Genomic DNA, 18,412 nt, shown 5'->3' with positions numbered 1-18,412 from the left:
TTAAAGCAAAAAACAGAAGGCTTTTATATAAAAATCATCATCTAATAGTATACTGTTTTAATAAGATATTGATTCAATATTAAGGAACCAAGGGCCTGGAGGGAGTCAATGCCAGACAAGCTGTTATAGGGCAGCCCCGATACAAAACGGGGTGCCTGACTGTGGGTCCTCACCCGCGCGCTTAAAAGGACATATCAATGCTCTACTGCAGGCACACACGAAAGGTTAATAAAACGTTTATTTACAAGGGAAGGGCAAATGAGGAAATGTACAGCTCAGGGAGAAAAATGGGAGACAAAGTTTTAAATGCGTCCTACCCGATCCACCGATCTGGAATCCCAAATGGCACTCTGAGAGCTGGCTGCAAGCCAGGAGCTGTAAAGCCAGGAGGTGAGCGACAGAGAGAGCGAGAGCCCCCAAGGCCCACGTGTTTGGTTTTTTAATACCCAACCTGGCTGCTTAACTCCACCCTCAGGTCCCAGCCACCTTCCCTTTGGTGGTGACAGGATTTGTCTTTCCCAATGCCCTGATGGCTTTGGTCTGGAGTAGGGGTGGGGTCCACAAAGCCTATATGGGATTAGCTCAGAACATCCTTTCCCCCTAACAAAGCCACACTGACTCTTTCCTAGCCCCAAGCTCTCAAGGGAGGAATTTTTTTTAATATAACAGAAGAGTTTTTCTACCTGTTACTCCTATACTTATTTAGTCAGTCTAGTTTCTGTATCTAACTTTAAGATCAAGGGAAAATTCCTTTTTCTGTAAGATTGCTGATTGTTGTTTTAAGGAACTACAAATATTTCATCAGAGGCAGGGCCGGAGATGGTTATAGTTTTTGATTTTCAGAATGGCTAATATGTGACATATCAGTAGTTGTAACATTGACTATTTTCAAGTGCATTATTGGTGCTACCAAGGTTATTAGCTTAACCAGTCACAAAATTGTTGCTGACTTATTTTTGAATGCATACTCTAACAGCTACCATACCAATTGTCACTGAAAGGGAACTGTTAAGGAAAAAGGGAACTGTTAAAGAAAAGGAACTGTTAAGGAGATGAAAGGGAACTGCTTAGGAAAAAGGAACTCTTTCCCTGCTAAAGAGCCATAGGCATGGAAATGTAAGAATTTGTATACTAACTAACCAGTGCTATCAATGAATCATGCAGTGCCATGCGCCCTGAAATTGATTATTCAGTAATGGATCAAACAGTATTTGCAGTTTTACTTTTAAATGCGTATTTTAACAATGGTAGAAACTAGCCATAAACAAATGAGGAGAAAGAATCCAGCAGGAGTCAGCTAACGAGATTCCTGACTTTTCAGGAATCTGCCCCATGCCCGGACCTTTGTCAGACAACATGAGTAGAATGGCTCCTAGCACCAGAGGGGGTTGCAGCCAGGCCAGTGGACAGCTTGTGGGTGCTTGAGCCCTTGTGAGCATCTCATGAGCCTGAGTTGCTGCATGGGGGAGCCCTCAGCTGAGGCTTTAGGCTCATTTGTTCAGGACTATGTGAGGTCTTCTTGAGCATGTTAGTAAAAGTGTATTTAAAACGCTATGACAAGACTAGAGCTCTAATTTATCAACTTCTAGGACACTTGGTTTACAAGAACAAGTTCACATGAGTTTCCCAAATAATAACCATTCTTTAATACCGTTTTGACCAAGAGGATACTATTTTCCTGGACTTACAGCCCAGCTTTTATGAGGTCCTTGATTTTTTTTTTTTTAAATATATTTATTTATACAAGCACTGGGTACAGTCAGAAGTGCGGGAGGGTGAGAGAATTCACCAGAGCCAGAGCAGGGAGCAGAGCAGGCAGAAGGACCGAAGTACACTGCTGAGGGGAGCAGCGGGCGGCAGGAGAAGTCTGCGCGCCATGTGGGACCCTCCTCCGGTGGCCAGGGAGCAGCCGGGGATCGAACCGGCGCTGCAGAGGCTGCGGGCAGCTTCGCAACCCAGCGCTCAACCGCTGCGCCACCGGGGAGGCCCGAAGTCCTTGATTTTTAATGATGATAACACACACACACTGGGGCCTCCCTGGTGGCCTAGGGGTTAAGTCTCAGAGCTATCACCGCTATGGCCTGAGTTTAATCCCTGGCCAGGGAGCTGACCCACATATGGCTCAGCAGACCTCTCCTGTCTCACCTGCTGCTCCCCCAGGAGTGTATTTCTGTAGATCTGCCTATTCTGCTCCCCACTGTCTCTGGTGAATCCTCTCACCCCCCACACCTCTGGCCTACACCTCAGTATTTCAATGCAAAAATATAAATAAAATTTTAAAACACATGCATACTTTCTTGTCTGTTGAGACGTGACAGTGGGGAGACAGGTCAGAAAACCCTGTCCTTCCAGTTCCACAGACCAAAATGGGCAAAAGGGACTACACTGTGACAGGTTCCTGGTAATAAGGACGCGATGCCTACGTTTCACAACCCACAAACAATACACATGGGAGTGACCCTACCCCACAATGGGGTTTAAGCTGATGAGACCATATCATAAGCACCTACACCCTCCTTCAAAGAAAGAATGTAGGGCTACTGACTGACTTCAGGTAAATTGGGACCCACAGTGGCCTGAGCCCCAGTCACTACCCCCCTGTCCACTTCTCCATGGCACAGAGTGAGCAACCTCATGTTCTGTCTGTGCATAAGCAGAACAAGAGAGGCAGAGGGGTTTTCTAGAACCACTAGCCTCCCTTCCTATAGCTCAACACTTACGTGCCCCGGCTGCTATGCACACATTTGTACCGGACTCACCCATCCACTGTGTTCCATGTGGTCAGTGAGGCCCACAGAACACTGACAAATGGGTAGCCCACAGAACACTGACAATGGGTGTCAAGAGCCAGGGGGAAGTCGTGGACATGTCTGCCTGCTGGTCCTGCAGCAGTTGTGGGCTTCCCAGTGACTGATGACAGAATGAGACAGGTGTTGGGACTCCTTGGGGTTTCCTGGCAGATCTTGCTTTGTGCTGCTCTTCTAGTTTTGACATTAAACATTGGAAACCTTTCAGAAGAGGGAAAGATCTTCCTGGAAAGTGACTTGCTTGCAAAGAATCCACTAGGCAAAGCCTGGAAGACACTGGACCAGAGACACTAGTTCCCCGAAGTTGTCCTGGTGCCTGGGGACCATGTCACAAACCCCCAGCGTGGCCACAATGCATGGAAGATGGAGCTGTTCTGCTCAACCCATTGTCCTGTTAATGGAACTGAGCTTCCTGAGTGGTGCAAGCAACCTGCATGGTGGGAGCTGCCAGAAGCAGTGGTGTTCTCTCACATTGCTGCTCCAACACAAGTCAATTCTGTCTGTGGCTCTTCAGCGCCAACAACCACCCTTTTATTCATACTTTCTGGGTCATGAAGTGGACTAATCAAGTATGAGCTATGAGCTTATTGGTGCTAAATAGTCCAATCAGCCACAGAATTGAAAAATGATCCAATCAGACTTGTGGGTGGGGCACCCTGAAAGGACATAAGCCAAGTCAGAGGGAGCTGAAAGACATGGTCGGTCCATGCTCCAAAGAAAGAAGGGAAAGACTACCTGGATTCTGAAGAAAGAAGGAAGACCAGAAGCTGAATGAAGAAAAGAAGCATCCAGCAGTCAATCTCCAAGAGGAGGGAAGAGAAGCTGAAGACCTGTCAGAGACTGGGCTTCTGGTCCTATATCTGACATCACCTAAAAGGAGCACCAAAGATTCTGGACCTGGTGTTTCAAAGAGCTGTTTGTTGTTGCTGTAGCCCAACAACTCACAAAGGGCTGTTAACACTTGATGTGTCTGACACTGACTCTAAAGGTCCAGTAGTTACCATCCTTACTGGCCAGTGATGGCCGGCTCTGTTGACAGGTGACTGGTACTCTGCTTGTACTTATGGTGGACACTATTTGGGTGAGAGAGCCAGTCACTTGTGGTACAGTAAACACTTTGTTTCCCCTGTTTGTAAAATAAACCCCATATTTGTTCCTGGAGACTAAGGTCTCTTGGAATTGTACTTGTAGGTGAGAACACACAGACAGTGCCCTGTCCTCTATTGGGCACTGTCTTTTGATTGACTATATCTCATAGGCCCCTATTCTATGGGTGTTGTATTGTTATAGCCCTTGGTTTTGCTGTTTGGCCTTTTGGGGCTTTTTGGCAACTTTCTTGCCTTAGAAACTGGGTAGGTGGGTGGTTGTTCCAGTCTATCCTATCATCCTACCCTTCATGCTCCTGTTTCAGTACACATACTGGGTGAAGAGATGCCACATTCACCTCTTAACCTGGGAATCTAGCCTCAGCTGCACTGCAGGACATTGGAGGAAAGCCTGGGAAGGAAGGCCCAGGTAGCTCCAATGGCAGCACAGACCTTCAGTCAAGTACAGGGGTGCTGCCTCAAGATCTACTGAGACGGAAGAATAACTTGCAAGATAAGACTGAGGAGAGAGCAAGGCTGGAAATGGGGATCACAGACCTGTAGCAGGTGGAGAGAGAGCTGGAGAGAGAATTAATGTCCTTTTACAGGTCCCTGGTAAAGCAAATCTCCATAGTTATCCTCCAGCAACAGCAAGTGGGTGTAGGCAATCTGGATGGACAGGGCAGACAACAGATCCCTTCCCATTTCTCTCCCTGAAGTCCATCACAGAGGTGCCCTGGAGGAAGGAAAGCTCCCTCTCCTGTGAGAGAAGAGTGCTGATGCTGAGAAGGAAGAAGGGGACAGATGGGTCTCCCCGGTGGTGCAGCAGTTGAGCGCTGGGTTGTGAAGCTGCCCGCAGCCTCTGCAGGCTGGTTCGATCCCCGGCCCCTGGGCCAGGGTCCCACATGGTGCGCAGACCTCTCCTGCCGCCCGCTGCTCCCCTCAGCAGTGTATTTCGTCAGTCTGCCTGTTCTGTTCCCCATTCTGGCTCTGGTGAGTTCTCTCACCCTCCCGCACTTCTGACTGTACCCAGTGCTTGTATAAATAAATAAATCTTAAAATAAATAAATAAATAAATCTTTAAAAAAAAAAAAAAGAAGAAGAAAGAAGGGAACAGACAAGTGCAGCAAGAGAAGGAAAGGATTGAACAACATGTACTGAGTCTGGAGAGTACTCCAGACTCAGAGAGCTCACCTGCAATCTGAAAATTCCCAGCTGGACTGGAAGATCCAGGAGCTCAGCTGCAGCTTCAAGATGAATCACACGAAGAACAAATCTTGCAGCTCGAGAGGAAGTGGACCAAGAAAGAAGCACAGTCCATCTAGATGGAGAAGAATCTTCTCAGCACCTGCTGGTGCCTGGACTCAACCCCCAGGTGAAAGACCTCTACAGGGTGATGGTCTAGACCCAGAGCAGAGAGCTGCAGAGAGCCATTGCCTCCCATCTCAAGGAGATGTGCCTGTGGGAGAAGAGGGCCCATGAAAACAAGGAAGTAGTCATGGGCAAGGAGAGGGAGCTGTAGGAGCTGAAAAGAAGAAATGCACACCTCAGGCAGAAGCTGGCCAGAATGGAGGGCAGGTCCCAGCCTTTCCCCAGTTGGCCTGGTACTCCTAGGGTCCACTAACAGAAGCCCTGCACTTCCAGGGGCTTTCCTGGGTCCAGCTATGGTTCAGCTTGGAGTTTGGGTCCCCTGTAGATTTGACCTGCCACCACACCAGTTGCTAGCAGTCACACCCACACATGCTGGCACCTGTTGATCAGCTCCCTAGCTCAATTGGAGTCCTCCATTCCATTTACTTGATCCAACATAGTTCCAGTTGAACCATGGCATAGTCTTTGAATTGTAAAAATAGAATATTTAAATGAAGGCTGTCTCAGGTAATCCTTGTGGATACATTATTTCTATGTTGGGACCCTCTTGCATTACATAGTGTCAGTTTTTTATGCTAATTTTCATTAAAGTTCCTATTACTCCATGATGATGATTGACAGGAGAGAGATACTTTCAACACTAGGTTGTTGACACTGTAAGCTAATATTAGCAATCTGTATGTATAATTTAGCAAAATTTCATTGATTTTCAAAAACAGTGAAAAATAAGAAATTAAATACCCATCAGTAAGTACCAGCTCAAGTTCCATAGTAGGTCTATTAGTGTAGAGTTACAGTCATAGTTTAATTTTGGAAGCAGACGTTTGGCAACTCTTGGTTTCTCTTTGTATTCACTTATACTTCATTTTGATAGAGTATTTATTGTTCAATCATGTCTCAATTTCATGCAATGAAAATAAGTTTCCCTGGTTTACACACACAAACACACCCACACACAGATGCACATGGTGGACACAAGATACTTTAGTTGTCATGTCAATATCATAAGGAAATATAAAATTAATGTTACTGTTTATATTGAAATAATATTTAGTAATTAGAAAAGTTCAAACATGTTATTTATATTTACCCAATTTCCTAATATATTCTTGAAAGCACAGCTCTATCTTGTATTGGACAGGATTACCACAAGAGGTAGTTCTTGCAAATGAACAGATGAAGAGCTGGGATGGACAGGTGCAGTGCTGTGGGAGGGACAATGGAGCACATGGATGCTGACACTCCAGGTAATAGTGGGGAGATGTACTGGGACAACTAGAGGACTAGGGGTCCTCCAGAGCTAGTGATGAAGTAACCACAGGGACACATGACATGCTTATCCCTTTCCTCATTCACCAATCCAATGGAGCACTGGAAGATCAGTATTCTTGGGGTGTAGGGTGGAAGCCCAGTGGAGAGTGTCTCTTGGACAACACATGCAGACAAGGGCCAATACCTTGGAGTGGGACTCTCAGTATTCCATCTAGAGTGAATTTGTGTCGACACACCTTCCTTTGCATTCTTTGCTTAAATAGAAGTTTTGGAGAGTATTGGATGTCTTCTGGACTGTGTTAGCATCAGTGGGAAAGATTAAATTGAACCCTGGCCATACAAGTACACATTTTCCTGAGGGCCAGTCATATGGTAAGGAAGGAATTAACACCTATGATCCCCTTGGTCTTCAGACAATCGCACAGTTAGCAATTTGTAGATACAGATTCATAGTAGTAAGAGACATTTCACTGTGATTAAAGGTAAAGAGGTGTCTGACAGGATTGGAAGAATGTTCCAGCAAAAAGAATGGGGAGCATAAAGACACTGAGATTAGTTTCTGGGGCAGGAGGAAGTAAAGGTGCAAGGTTGAGCATGGTAGTGGGCTCATGCTGGATGTTATCCAGTCATGTGACACCCGAGGTATTGGAGACCCTGGGGGAGATAGGAGAGGACACATGTTTCACACAAATCTCTGTGTTCAAAATGAATATGTGGGCAGGATTGGATTGGTCCTCTGACAGTGTCTGCAGTTGAGATTGGGATATTCAGAACAGTTGCTATCCACTTCCTCAGCCAAAACCTAGACAACTGAACACTTTTCTAGATATAGTTTAAGCACCTGCTAACAACATGAGCATATACCCCAGGAAAAGTCTCTGTCCAGTGTGAAGCCAGTACATGAAAACTGTTAAAGGTGAATGTTTGTCCCACATGCTCACACCTACACAATGTCAGAACATAACAAAATAAGGGCACAATGCCAAAACAGGCATGGTATTAACTTTAGACCCCAATGTTAAAAAATGGAGGTGTATGAAATACTTGACAAGGAATTTACAATAAAAAGGTAAATAATTTAATTCCAGCTGAATAGAAGATTCGGTTGGAGTTATTAAATGATTCATGAATCCGTAGCATCCAATCAATGAGTAGAAAAGTCTGAAGAACTCTGTCTAAAATGAAATATTTATATTGGCAGAAATTGGGCAAGATCAAGAAGAATGTTTTCAAGCCTACATAGCACATCTATGTGGAGTGAAAGTGGGATCTTGGTGACAGATTTTTCCTCCTTCATTTCAGGAATGGAGAAGCTTTCCTCGTTGGATTTGACCAGAAAATTCCATATTAAACTAGTGAACATTACTAAGTATAGTGAAAGGCCAGTAAAATCCCATATTAAACTAGTGAACATTACTAAGTATAGTAAAAGGCCAGTAAAATCCCATATTAAACTAGTGAACATTACTAAGTATAGAGAAAGGCCGTTTGGTGTAGATACTGTGCTGGTGGGCTTGGCACTAGTGCCTGCTGCTTGGGACAACCATGTTTTATTTAACAATTCCTCCTTTTGATCACTCTTCACTCAATGGCATATTGTGATCAAAATTTAAGACACTGTAAACTCTCTCAGCACTGCATGAAGTACTCACAGTTTTGTTCCTTTGTGGAGAATCTTTAGGTCATTCTGCTTGGCTCAGCCTCTGGGATAATCACTGTCAGAACCTTAGGTTCACAACCTATTTATTTGTTTCTTTTACGAAGTTGCACTCTTAGTGAGAACATTTGATGTGGGTAAGCCACTGCAAACACAAATTTTAAACTCTTGAGAGAATACAACCACTAAGTGATTTTTTTAAGGATAAAATCAAGGTAATTCCTGATGTTTGCTGTATCCTTTGGAGTCCTGGTTCCCAAACAGAGTTTCCACTTCTGCAGCATATTAATGCAGGTGCAGAAAGTGGTCCTGGTCACAGCACTGACTCCAGTGACTTTGGTGAAAGAAATCTAAAGTTTTTCCTAATGCTGAGAAAAACTTTGTCCAGAGAGCTGAGGATTCCTGTTGGGCAGCTATTACCTTATCAGAAAAATCAGCAATACCTTTTCAGACTAAAGTACAACTTATGATCTTATACTCAATTGTTTATACTCCTAACCAGAGCAGTATGAACCTGTAAAAGGAGGCAAATCCTGAAGCATTAATCATAAGGACATCGTATCTTGCTGATGTAAGTTGAATGAAGGACCAGGAACCTTTAAAGTCATGGATAGATTGGAATTGTGAATGAAAAATCTAGCTAGCTAAGGCTAACCATTCCCCTTAGGAATGGTACATATAGATGAAGGCATTTTTGTTTCAGAGTAATGAAGAATGTGAGTTAAAATGGAAAGTATTGATCTGGCATCTTGGGAGAACTCTACATTGAAAATACTATCTGCTTCTGGTGACCTACTTGGAATCAATTTCATTTTAAATTTCCCTCTATCTAGTGTAGATTCTTAGTACCTGGAGTTCATAGAACCCAGTTCACACACTACTGAGATTTGGCTGCCTGAGGGTAGTAGAAGGATCTGGTATAGTTCTTTCCAAGTAATCTTTTTTTTTTTAATTGAATTCTTTTTGATAGTATTTTTTTAAGATTTATTTATTTATACAAGAATTGGGGTAGGCCAGAGGCACAGGAAGGTGAGAGAATTCACCAGAGACAGAGTGGGGAGCAGATCAGGCAGACAGACTGAAGACACTACTGAGGGGAGCAGCGGGCGAGGCAGGAGAGGTCTGCCGTGTCATGTGGGTATCTCCCCGGCCACCTTGGAATTGAACCTGCGCTGCAAAGCCTACTGACAGCTTCACTGCGCAGTGCTCAACCTGCTGCGCCACTGGGGAGGCCCTCCAAGTAATCTTAAAGGCAGTTATGGTGTCAGTGATCCATGTAATGGGTTGGAGAAAGCACACAATATTATATTTGAGGGACATAATCAGATATTTTAGGAAACTAGAAAATTCAGGTCAGTTTATGGATATATCACAAAACCTCTAGGCAATAGGATTACAGTCTAAACTTGATGTTGCCTATATAACTTTCATTCCCTAATAATCCCCCCATTTTTTTCCACACTAAAACTGATTTTTTTGTGCAAAAAAGATGGCGTGTAACTTATATAAGGGAAGATCTTTTTTTACACCTTTTTATTATTTTTTTAACATGGTTGTAGTCCCCATAGTTATCCCACCATCATGTCACCTATAATGCATCACCATGTTCCCTTTTGTTCTACCCTCCCATGTTTTGACCCTCTCCCTCCCGCTCCTTTGCTGTATGCCTCAGATCTATGGTCAGCTTGCTAGTTTTGACATTTTGTTTAGTGTCTTTATATTCCACATATAAGTGAGACCATCCTATATTTATCTTTTTCCTTCTGACTTATTTTGGATAGAAAATTCCCTTCCAGCTCCAGCCATGTTGCTGCAAATGGCACTTTTGTATTTTTTGATCACTGAGTAATATTCCATTATGTAAATATACCATGGCTTATTGAGCAAGAGCTTACACAACTCAACAGAAACCAAACAAGCAACTCAATCAGTAAATGGGCAGAAGAACTAAAAGACCCTTCTCCAAAGAAGAAATGAAAATGGCCAACAAGCATATGAAAAAAATGTTCAACATCACTAATTTTCAAGGAGATGAAAATCAAAATGACAATGACATACCATTTCACTCTAGTGAGAGTAGCCCACAGTGGGAAAAAAAAAAACACCTGGAAACAATGCTGGAGAGGATGTGGAGATACAGGAACCCCCTTACACTGCTGGTGGGAATATAAACTGGTCTGCCCACTATGGAAAGCAGTGTGGCATTTCCTCAGACACTAAAGATGGATCTACCATATGACCCAGATATTCCACTCCTAGGAATCTACCCAAGGGACACAAAACCACTAATTCCAAAGGAAACCTGGCTCCTCTGTTTATTGCAGCATTATTTACAATAGCCAAAATATGGAAACAACCCAAATGCCCCAAAGTAGTGAAGATCTTTAAAAAATAGCTTTATTGGAAAATTTCATAATTTTGAAGCCAGGATGCCAAGCTAAGGATTTGCCATCAGATTTGACCTGATTAATACAATTTGGATGAATATTTTGCTCAACAAAAGCATTGCTTTCAAAGGGTTATAATAGAACCATGTTCCAAAAGTGTCCTATTCCAGGGAGATCAGATTGTTATTGTATTTATGCAAAGAATCATAGTGCCATAAAAATAAGTAAACTTTCCAAGAGTTGCCTAATCCCAAGGGTACAGTAATGAACACAGGAAATATTTCCACTTTTTATTTATTTATTTATAAAGATTTATTTGTTTGTTTGTTTATTTATTTATTTATACAAGCACTAGGTACAGTTAGAAGCGCGGGAGGGTGAGAGAATTCACCAGAGCCAGAGCGAGGAGCAGAGCAGGCAGAAGGACCGAAGTACACTGCTGAGGGGAGCAGTGGGCGCAGCAGGAGAGGTCTGCTGCGCCATGTGGGACCCTCGCCCGGCAGCCCGGGGGATCGAATCAGCGCTGCAGAGGCTGCCGGCAGCTTAGCAGCCCAGCGCTCAACCACTGCGCCACCGGGGATGCCCCACTTTTAATTTTTTTAACATAGGTATAGTTTACCAAATTGATCTAAACCTAGGTAGCTTAAGAGAAAAAAACCTTCTTGAATCCAGGTCAATTCTATGATTTTAAGGGCATCAGAGATATGTATTCTAGGACACTTGTCAAAATCATTTCCATGAATCTTTGAAAGTGAGACACAAAAGCTAAAACCATCAGAATAAAAAAAATAACTGTCTGTGAATGACAAAGTATAAAGAATGCCCATGGGTAAAGATCTAATGAGTGCTTATTATGGATATGTAAATTTGGTTCTTTCTGTTACATACAGTATTTTAAGATAGAATTATAATCAATAACATTATGCTTGGACTGATATCTAGGATGGTTTAGCATCACTTTTTACTTGATGCTTCTTTATTAGCACCAATAAGCTTAATTAATTTTCTCTTTTTTATCTGGTTAGGAAACACTTCCATAGAGACATAACCGTGCTTCTCTGATGCTTTTCAAGGCTAGTTCAAGGTTAAAAAACTATTTAGAATTTGATTTTAGGAATGTTTGTCAAAACATCATATTTTAAATATAGATGATCAAATTGGATCTCAGATAACTATGAATTAATGCTCAGATATTCATTTATCAAGAGTTATAAAAGATTGTAAATGCAAAAACAGAGTCTTACAGGGTTACAAAATAGTATCAAGAAGGCAAAGTTTTCTTAAGTACTTAAATACTTGATAAATAAGTAATGTGAAATGACTGCACATCAAGTAATGTGAAATGAAACACTGATCAAAGAGTCTCAAACTATGCTAAACAGTGATAATAGAGTCAAAGGGCCGTGCCAGTGTAAGGGACAGGTAACAGTTTGTGGCTTCTCACCTGTGTGCTCAATTGCAAGACCACTCAGGCTCAGTGAACTTTAACAATGGGTTTTATTTAACAAACAGGTGATTGGGGGAAAGGAAAGCGTTTCAAAGGCCACAGTTACTGACTGTGTCAACCCAGGTACCATGTGCAGTAACCAGAAATCCCAAACAAAGGCTGCTCATGTGAGAAGGTACTATCCCATCAGTGATGGCCTGGAGCTGGTGGCACAGTGTCAAGCAGTAGCCATGGTCCAACTCATGATTGCAGCAGGAGGTGACATGACAGCAGCCCACAGCAATAATCTGAAGGTCAGGTTGGAAAGCACAGGATGATGGACTGGACAGCAATAGTGACAACAGTACCAGGAGGTGGTGCTAGACAATCAGAAGTAGAGTACAGCTCTCAAAAATGACCAGACACCATGTTCCATTCACCTGTCAACAGTGCTGGACTGCAGTGGCCTGTAGTTCTGGTCACCACCTGCCTCCAGGAGGTGGAGTCAGACATACCAGTATTAACAGCTCTTTCTGAGTTGCTGACCTATGCCAACAACAAACAGCTGTTTGAGACACTGGGCCAATACTGGTGGTGCTCACTGCATGCAATATCAGAGGCAGGGCCAAGTGAAGGTCTCTGTGAAGGTCTGTGAGGTCAATGCTGAGTACTTCTTCCTTCCAAGCCAGGAACAGAATGTGTCAAGCTGGCTCTTGCTCTGCCCTATACCCTCTTCCATGTCCCCCACCCTACAGCCATGTTTGGACAGCTTAGCACCAATCAGCTTATTTCCCACTTTTCAATCCAAATAATAAGCTGAGCTTGAGCCTGATGGTCCAATTAACTCTCAATTGTTTGGTCCATTTTACAATCCAGTCATCAAATACAAAAGGGAAAACTTGGTGCCTGCACAAGCATGACCGATCCTGAGGTCAGGGCATGCTCCTGGGCTAGAACTTGCTTGTTTGGGTGGAGGCATACTGTCAGTGCCCTTCACTGGGGCCACGTCTGATAATGCAAAAAATGGGGGAGCCTACAGAAGCACCACTAATTGCTTCTGGGTTTCTCTACTGGTAGCCTGCCATGTTGGCCCAGGCCTACTTTGGCCTCTACTGCCTGTAGCTCCAGTGAACCACAGCACTGGAGCTGGCTCAGTGGATTCCAAACTCTTCCCTGTAGACCATGCACCCAGGCCAAGGGGCTGAGGTTTGCTGATGCCAGCTTTTGCCACCAGCCTGAGCCCCTGAAGTGCTGCTGACTCTGGTGGTGGCAGGCAGTAAAATGTGTGCCTGCTGCTGCCTGCCACCATTGCCAGTTGCACTGCTGCTGGCTCTCAAGACTTTCTGGGTACTCCCCAGATGTAAACTCACTAGGAGTTTTATTTAACAGTGGCACCTAGAAGTAGGCTAAAATTAAGCTCCTTTGAAATTGTCCTTGAAACACCCTTCCAAGCTTCTGGAAAAGTCCCACTGCAGCCAGTGCTCTGGACCTCAAATCCACTTATTCTGGGGTAAAGGGCCACCCACAGGCACCAGGCAGCTAAGACTCCTGTTGCTGTAGTAGATTCTCAGTGTAACATGCACTGTCCTCCACCTGCCCACACTGGCATAATGGGGCAGGGAACCGCCACTGAGACTCAACTTCCAGGTGCCACCACCTAGGGGGCAGGAAGCTGCAAAGCTTTAATATTTAATCCAAGTAGCTTTTGGATGTGAGTTGGTTTGGCACTGCTTTTGGCAGATATCTGGCAACATTTGGTGATTTCTCAAGTTACTTGGTGTCAGTAGGGGCCCTTGATATATATAAGCATGTCAGTTCCACAAAGGCATCTCTCCCATACTGGGATCCTTCATGTAGATGCTTCAATACTTGGTAGAGTAGGACCTCTGGGAGGAAAATCATGCCATTAGAGTTCATTCTCCAAGTTGAGTTTGGGGGAAAAGTCATTAAATCTCCTTTCATGAGCCCTTTTCACATCTTGGTCAGAATGGGATTGTGCTTCTATAGTCTTCTGAAGTGTCACTGTAGCAGGGTGGTCCCCAGGAAAGGGAGAGGTTCCAAGTTCCCTGCCCCACCCAAGGGAGGGTGGAGCTGAGCAGGGAGAGAAGAAGTTGCAGAGGAGACTGAGAAAGAAGGAGCAGGATGGAGCCAGTAGGAGACCTGGAGGAGGCACATGGAGCCTAGAGACACGTGAAGAAACTGCGCTTGTCTTTTGGTCGTGGACTGGGTGACACAGATGTGGGTGAGACCCGAGGGGAGGTGACAATGGCAGCTTTTATCTTGATTTTGATTTTGCTCTTTTCCTTCCGGGCTTGTCTGGTTGTTTCTGACCCTTTGCTGTGGGTCCCCACTGGAAGATGCTTTAGACTTGTGGCAGGCTTTGGGGCCTTGCTCTGGGCCAATCCCATTTGGATGGAGTTTTACCCACGAGGGGACGGGTAACTTTGCATGCTTCATTTAGAAACTAGATTCTTTGCCTTTCCTGTATTGTTTCCAAATTGTATTAAAATTCCTTTCCATTAAAGTCTCATCTGTTTTGTGTTGATGCGGCGGATGGCAGAACCCATTTAGAATAGGCAGGTTTGCGGGGTTTGGGCTGCCCCTCTCCCTGTCCTATAACAGTCATGACATTTATTATTCTCTGTCTTAAAGAAGGCACAGTTGCTAAACAAAAATGTTCTTAGAGTAGTCATTTACCTTAAACAACCAAACAGTCACTTTATTACTAGCAAAAAGCCTATATGACTGCACCTAACATTTCTATGTTTGCCATAGTGAAGGATTAACTAAAGTCTAGGGGAAACAAAGGGCGGGAAGTTACCTGGGGGAGGGGAAACAAAGGGATTATTTCTAACTAACCTATAAAGTTTAGACTAACATATAACCAAATGATTAAAGTAAAAAACAGAAGGCTTTTATGTAGAAATCATTATGTATAGTATATTGTTTTAATATTGATTTGATATTAAGCAACCAAGGGCCTGCAGGGCATGAATGCCAGGCAAGCTGCACTGACTCTTCCCTAGCCCCCAGCTCTCAATTAAGGGAGGAAGTCTGATCTATGAAAGGTAAGGCGTGGTAAAGAACAGCCAGGCCAAGCTTCCTCAGGGGAAGGGAAAGTTTATTGCTCCCAGCGGACCTCAGGGACCCAAGGTGGGGGTCAGTAAAGCCATGCACATTCTTAAGGGGAAACAGGGTTTTATAGGGTGAGGAGAGGTCAGGTGGGAAGTTGGGCTCCTTTGGTGGGAAAAGTTTGTAGGGTGCCAAAAAGTTCATGGAGCAGGTAGAGGTTCTTTGTCTGTGAAGAGACTCATAGGGGGAGGGGGGAGGCCCATTGTCTGAGTCCTCCAGGCAGGTTTCCACATTCTTGCCCCCCAGGTGGGCTTCCTGGTAGGCTTTTGCATTCAGGCCTCCTGCATGGACCTTTCAATCTAAACAAAGAGTTTTCTACCTATTACTCCTCTACTTATCTAGTCAGCCCAGTTTCCTTACCTAACTTTATAATCAAGGGAAAATTCCTTTCTCTGTAAGATTGCTGATTGCAGTTTTAAGGAACTACAAATATTTCATCAGCGGCAGGGGCGGAGATGGTTATAGCTTTTAGTTATTAAAATGGTTAATACGTGGCATATCAGTAATTGCAACATTGACTATATCCAAATGCATTATTTGTGCTGCCATGTTTATTAGCTAAACCAGTCACAGAATTGTTGTTGACTTATTCTCGAATGCATACTCTAACAGCTACCATACCAATTGTTACATCCAGGGGAATCAGCCCTAACCAAACAGGAAGAATTTAGCAGGAGCCATAATGGCGCCTCCTGGCTTAACAGGAATTTTCTTATACTTGGAGCATGGCTGTGTCTTCCACCCAACTGCTATCTTTAACTTTAAAGTAAAAGAATTTCTTCCTCCAATTAGCCCTTGCCTCAAAAGACCACATCTCCATATCAAAGACTTGGCCTAGGGATGTTTACAGCCTTTTGTTCCCAGATGTTTTTTCACTTGTTAATGTAAGGCCAAATGTTGGATTGCTGCCTTTTGGCAGAGAACTACCAATTTTATAAAAAATGTAATATTTGTATCATGCAGTGCCATTTGCCATCAAATTGGTTATTCAGTGATTGATCAGTTTTTGCAGTTTTACTTTTAAATGCATATTTTAGCAATCGTAGAAACTAGCCATAAACAAATGAGGAGAATCTTGGAGTCAGCTAATGAGATTACTGATTTTTCAGAAATCTGCCCCATGCCCGGATTTTTGTCAGAAGATATTGTTAAGGGGAAATGATGTCTTGAGCTAATCCCATACAGGCTTTGTGGACCCCACCCCGACTCCAGACTAAAACCATCAAGACATTGGGAAAGACAAATCCCATCACCACCAAAGGGAGGGTGGCTGGGACCTGAGGGTGGAGTTGGGCAGCCAGGTTGGATATAAAAACCAAACACGTGGGCCTTGGGGTGGCTCAGTGTCGCTCCCCTCCTGGCTTCATGGCTCCTGGCTTGCAGCCAGCTCTCAGCCAAATCTCGCCATTTGGGATTCCAGATCGGCGAATCGGGTAGGACGCATTTAAAACTTTGTCTCCCACTTTTCTCCCTGAGCTGTACATTTCCTCATTTCCCCTTCCCTTGTAAATAAACCTTTTATTAACCTTTCGCGTGTGCCTGCAGTAGAGCATTGATAAGTCCTTTTAAGCACACGGGTGAGGACCCACAGTCAGGCACCCCGTTTTGTATTGGGATTGCTCTACAACAGTATGAGTAGCACAGCTCCCAATACTCTCTGGTATTGTAACAGGGTGGTCCCCAGGAAAGGGGGAGGTTCCCTGCCCCACCCAAGGGAGGGTGGAGCTGAGCAGGAAGAGAAGAAGCAGAAGAGACTAAGGAAGGAAGGAAGCAGGATGGAGCCAGGAGACCTGGAAGAGGCACATGGAGCCTAGAGACATGTAAAGAAACTGCGCTTGTCTTTTGGTCGTGGACTGGGTGACACAGATGTGGGTGAAACCCGTGGGGAGGTGACAATGGCAGCTTTTATCTTGATGTTGATTTTGCTCTTTTCCTTCCGGGCTTGTCCGGTTGTTTGTGACCCTTTTCTGTGGGTCCCCACTGGAAGATGCTTTAGACTTGTGGCAGGCTTTGGGGCCTTGCTCTGGGCCGACCCCATATGGATGGAGTTTTACCCACGAGGGGACGGGTAACTTTGGGTGCTTCATTTAGAAACTAGACTCTTTGCCTTACCTGTATTGTTTCCTAGTTTTTATTAAAGTTCCTTCCCATTAAAGTGTCATATGTTTTGTGTTGATGCGGCGGATGGCAGAACCCATTTAGAATAGGCAGGTTTGCGGGGTTTTTGGGCTACCCCTCTCCCTGTCCTATAACAGTATCATTGTAAATGTTAGGGCTGCTCTATAACATAAACACAGTTCAGCTCAATATTCCCATACCCCTTTCTTGGACCCTTGTTTCTAATGTGTACGTAATGCAGTTGTCCATTTTGCTTACATGGGTTATTGAGTTTGCTTGTAGCAATTTACTTGTGAGAATATGTAGGAGGCGGGTCTGGAGTCTTCTTTCTGCCACTATCTTGCCCCTGGGCAGTGAGACTAAATTTAGAATTGTTGCCAATGCTCTAAGATAATCAATGTGTGTAGTTTTAAGTAGGAAATTTGGTGATTTGTTACAAGAAAAATCTAATGCAGACAGTGTCTGAAGCTAGTTTTTATCCTGTTATTCCATCCCCCAGGCCTGAAGGTTGGGAAATACTGATGTAGATTCAGGTTCTTAAGGGGGATGGCCTTAGCTACAGGCAGAATCTGTTCTGGCAACTAGTAATGCTATAGGACAGCTCCGATATTGAACGGGTTCCTGGCTGTGGGTCCTCACCCGGGCGCTTTAAAGGGACTTATTAATACTCCACTACAGACACACACAAAAGGTTAGTAAAAGGTTTATTTACAAGGGAAAAGGAAATAAGGAAAATGTACAACTCAGGGAGAAAATAGGGAAATAAAGTCTTTAGTGCGTCCTACCCGATCCGCCGACCTGGAAACCCAAAGTCACCCTCAGAGCTGGCCGGACGCTGCTAGCTGGTGGAGAGCCAAAATGGGGGACCCCTCCAAAGCCCACGTGTCTGGCTTTATACCAACCTGGCTGCTTAACCCCACCCTCAGGTCCCAGCCACCTTCCCTTTGGTGGTGATGGGATTTGGAGTTCCCAGTGTCTTTGGCTTTGGCCTGGGGTGGGGGTGGAGTCCACAAAGCCTGTATGGAATTAGCTTTAGGACATCCTTTTTCCCCTAACAGGAAGGTAGGAGCAGAATGAAATACCCTTGGGCACTTCTTCTCACTGAGCTCCTTCTGAGAGTTTCCTGGAAAGTACAAAAGGGAGCTGGAGGTAAGGAA

At 44.3% G+C, this 18,412-nt stretch overlaps 1 protein-coding gene across 1 annotated transcript in view; it reads left to right on the top strand.

The window, feature by feature from the left end:
• The window catches only part of LOC119230871 (tigger transposable element-derived protein 1-like), an 80,034-nt gene that overhangs the window by 33,166 nt on the left and 28,456 nt on the right, over positions 1-18,412 (top strand). The gene's annotated exons all lie outside the window — the stretch shown is intronic.

This window comes from Talpa occidentalis, unplaced genomic scaffold, assembly GCF_014898055.3.
Source record: "Talpa occidentalis isolate TD23 unplaced genomic scaffold, MPIMG_talOcc4v2.1 talOcc4.7, whole genome shotgun sequence".
NCBI lineage: Eukaryota > Metazoa > Chordata > Mammalia > Eulipotyphla > Talpidae > Talpa > Talpa occidentalis.
The sequence above is the reverse complement of the archived record's forward strand: the minus strand, read 5'-3'. Positions and strand labels throughout refer to the sequence as shown.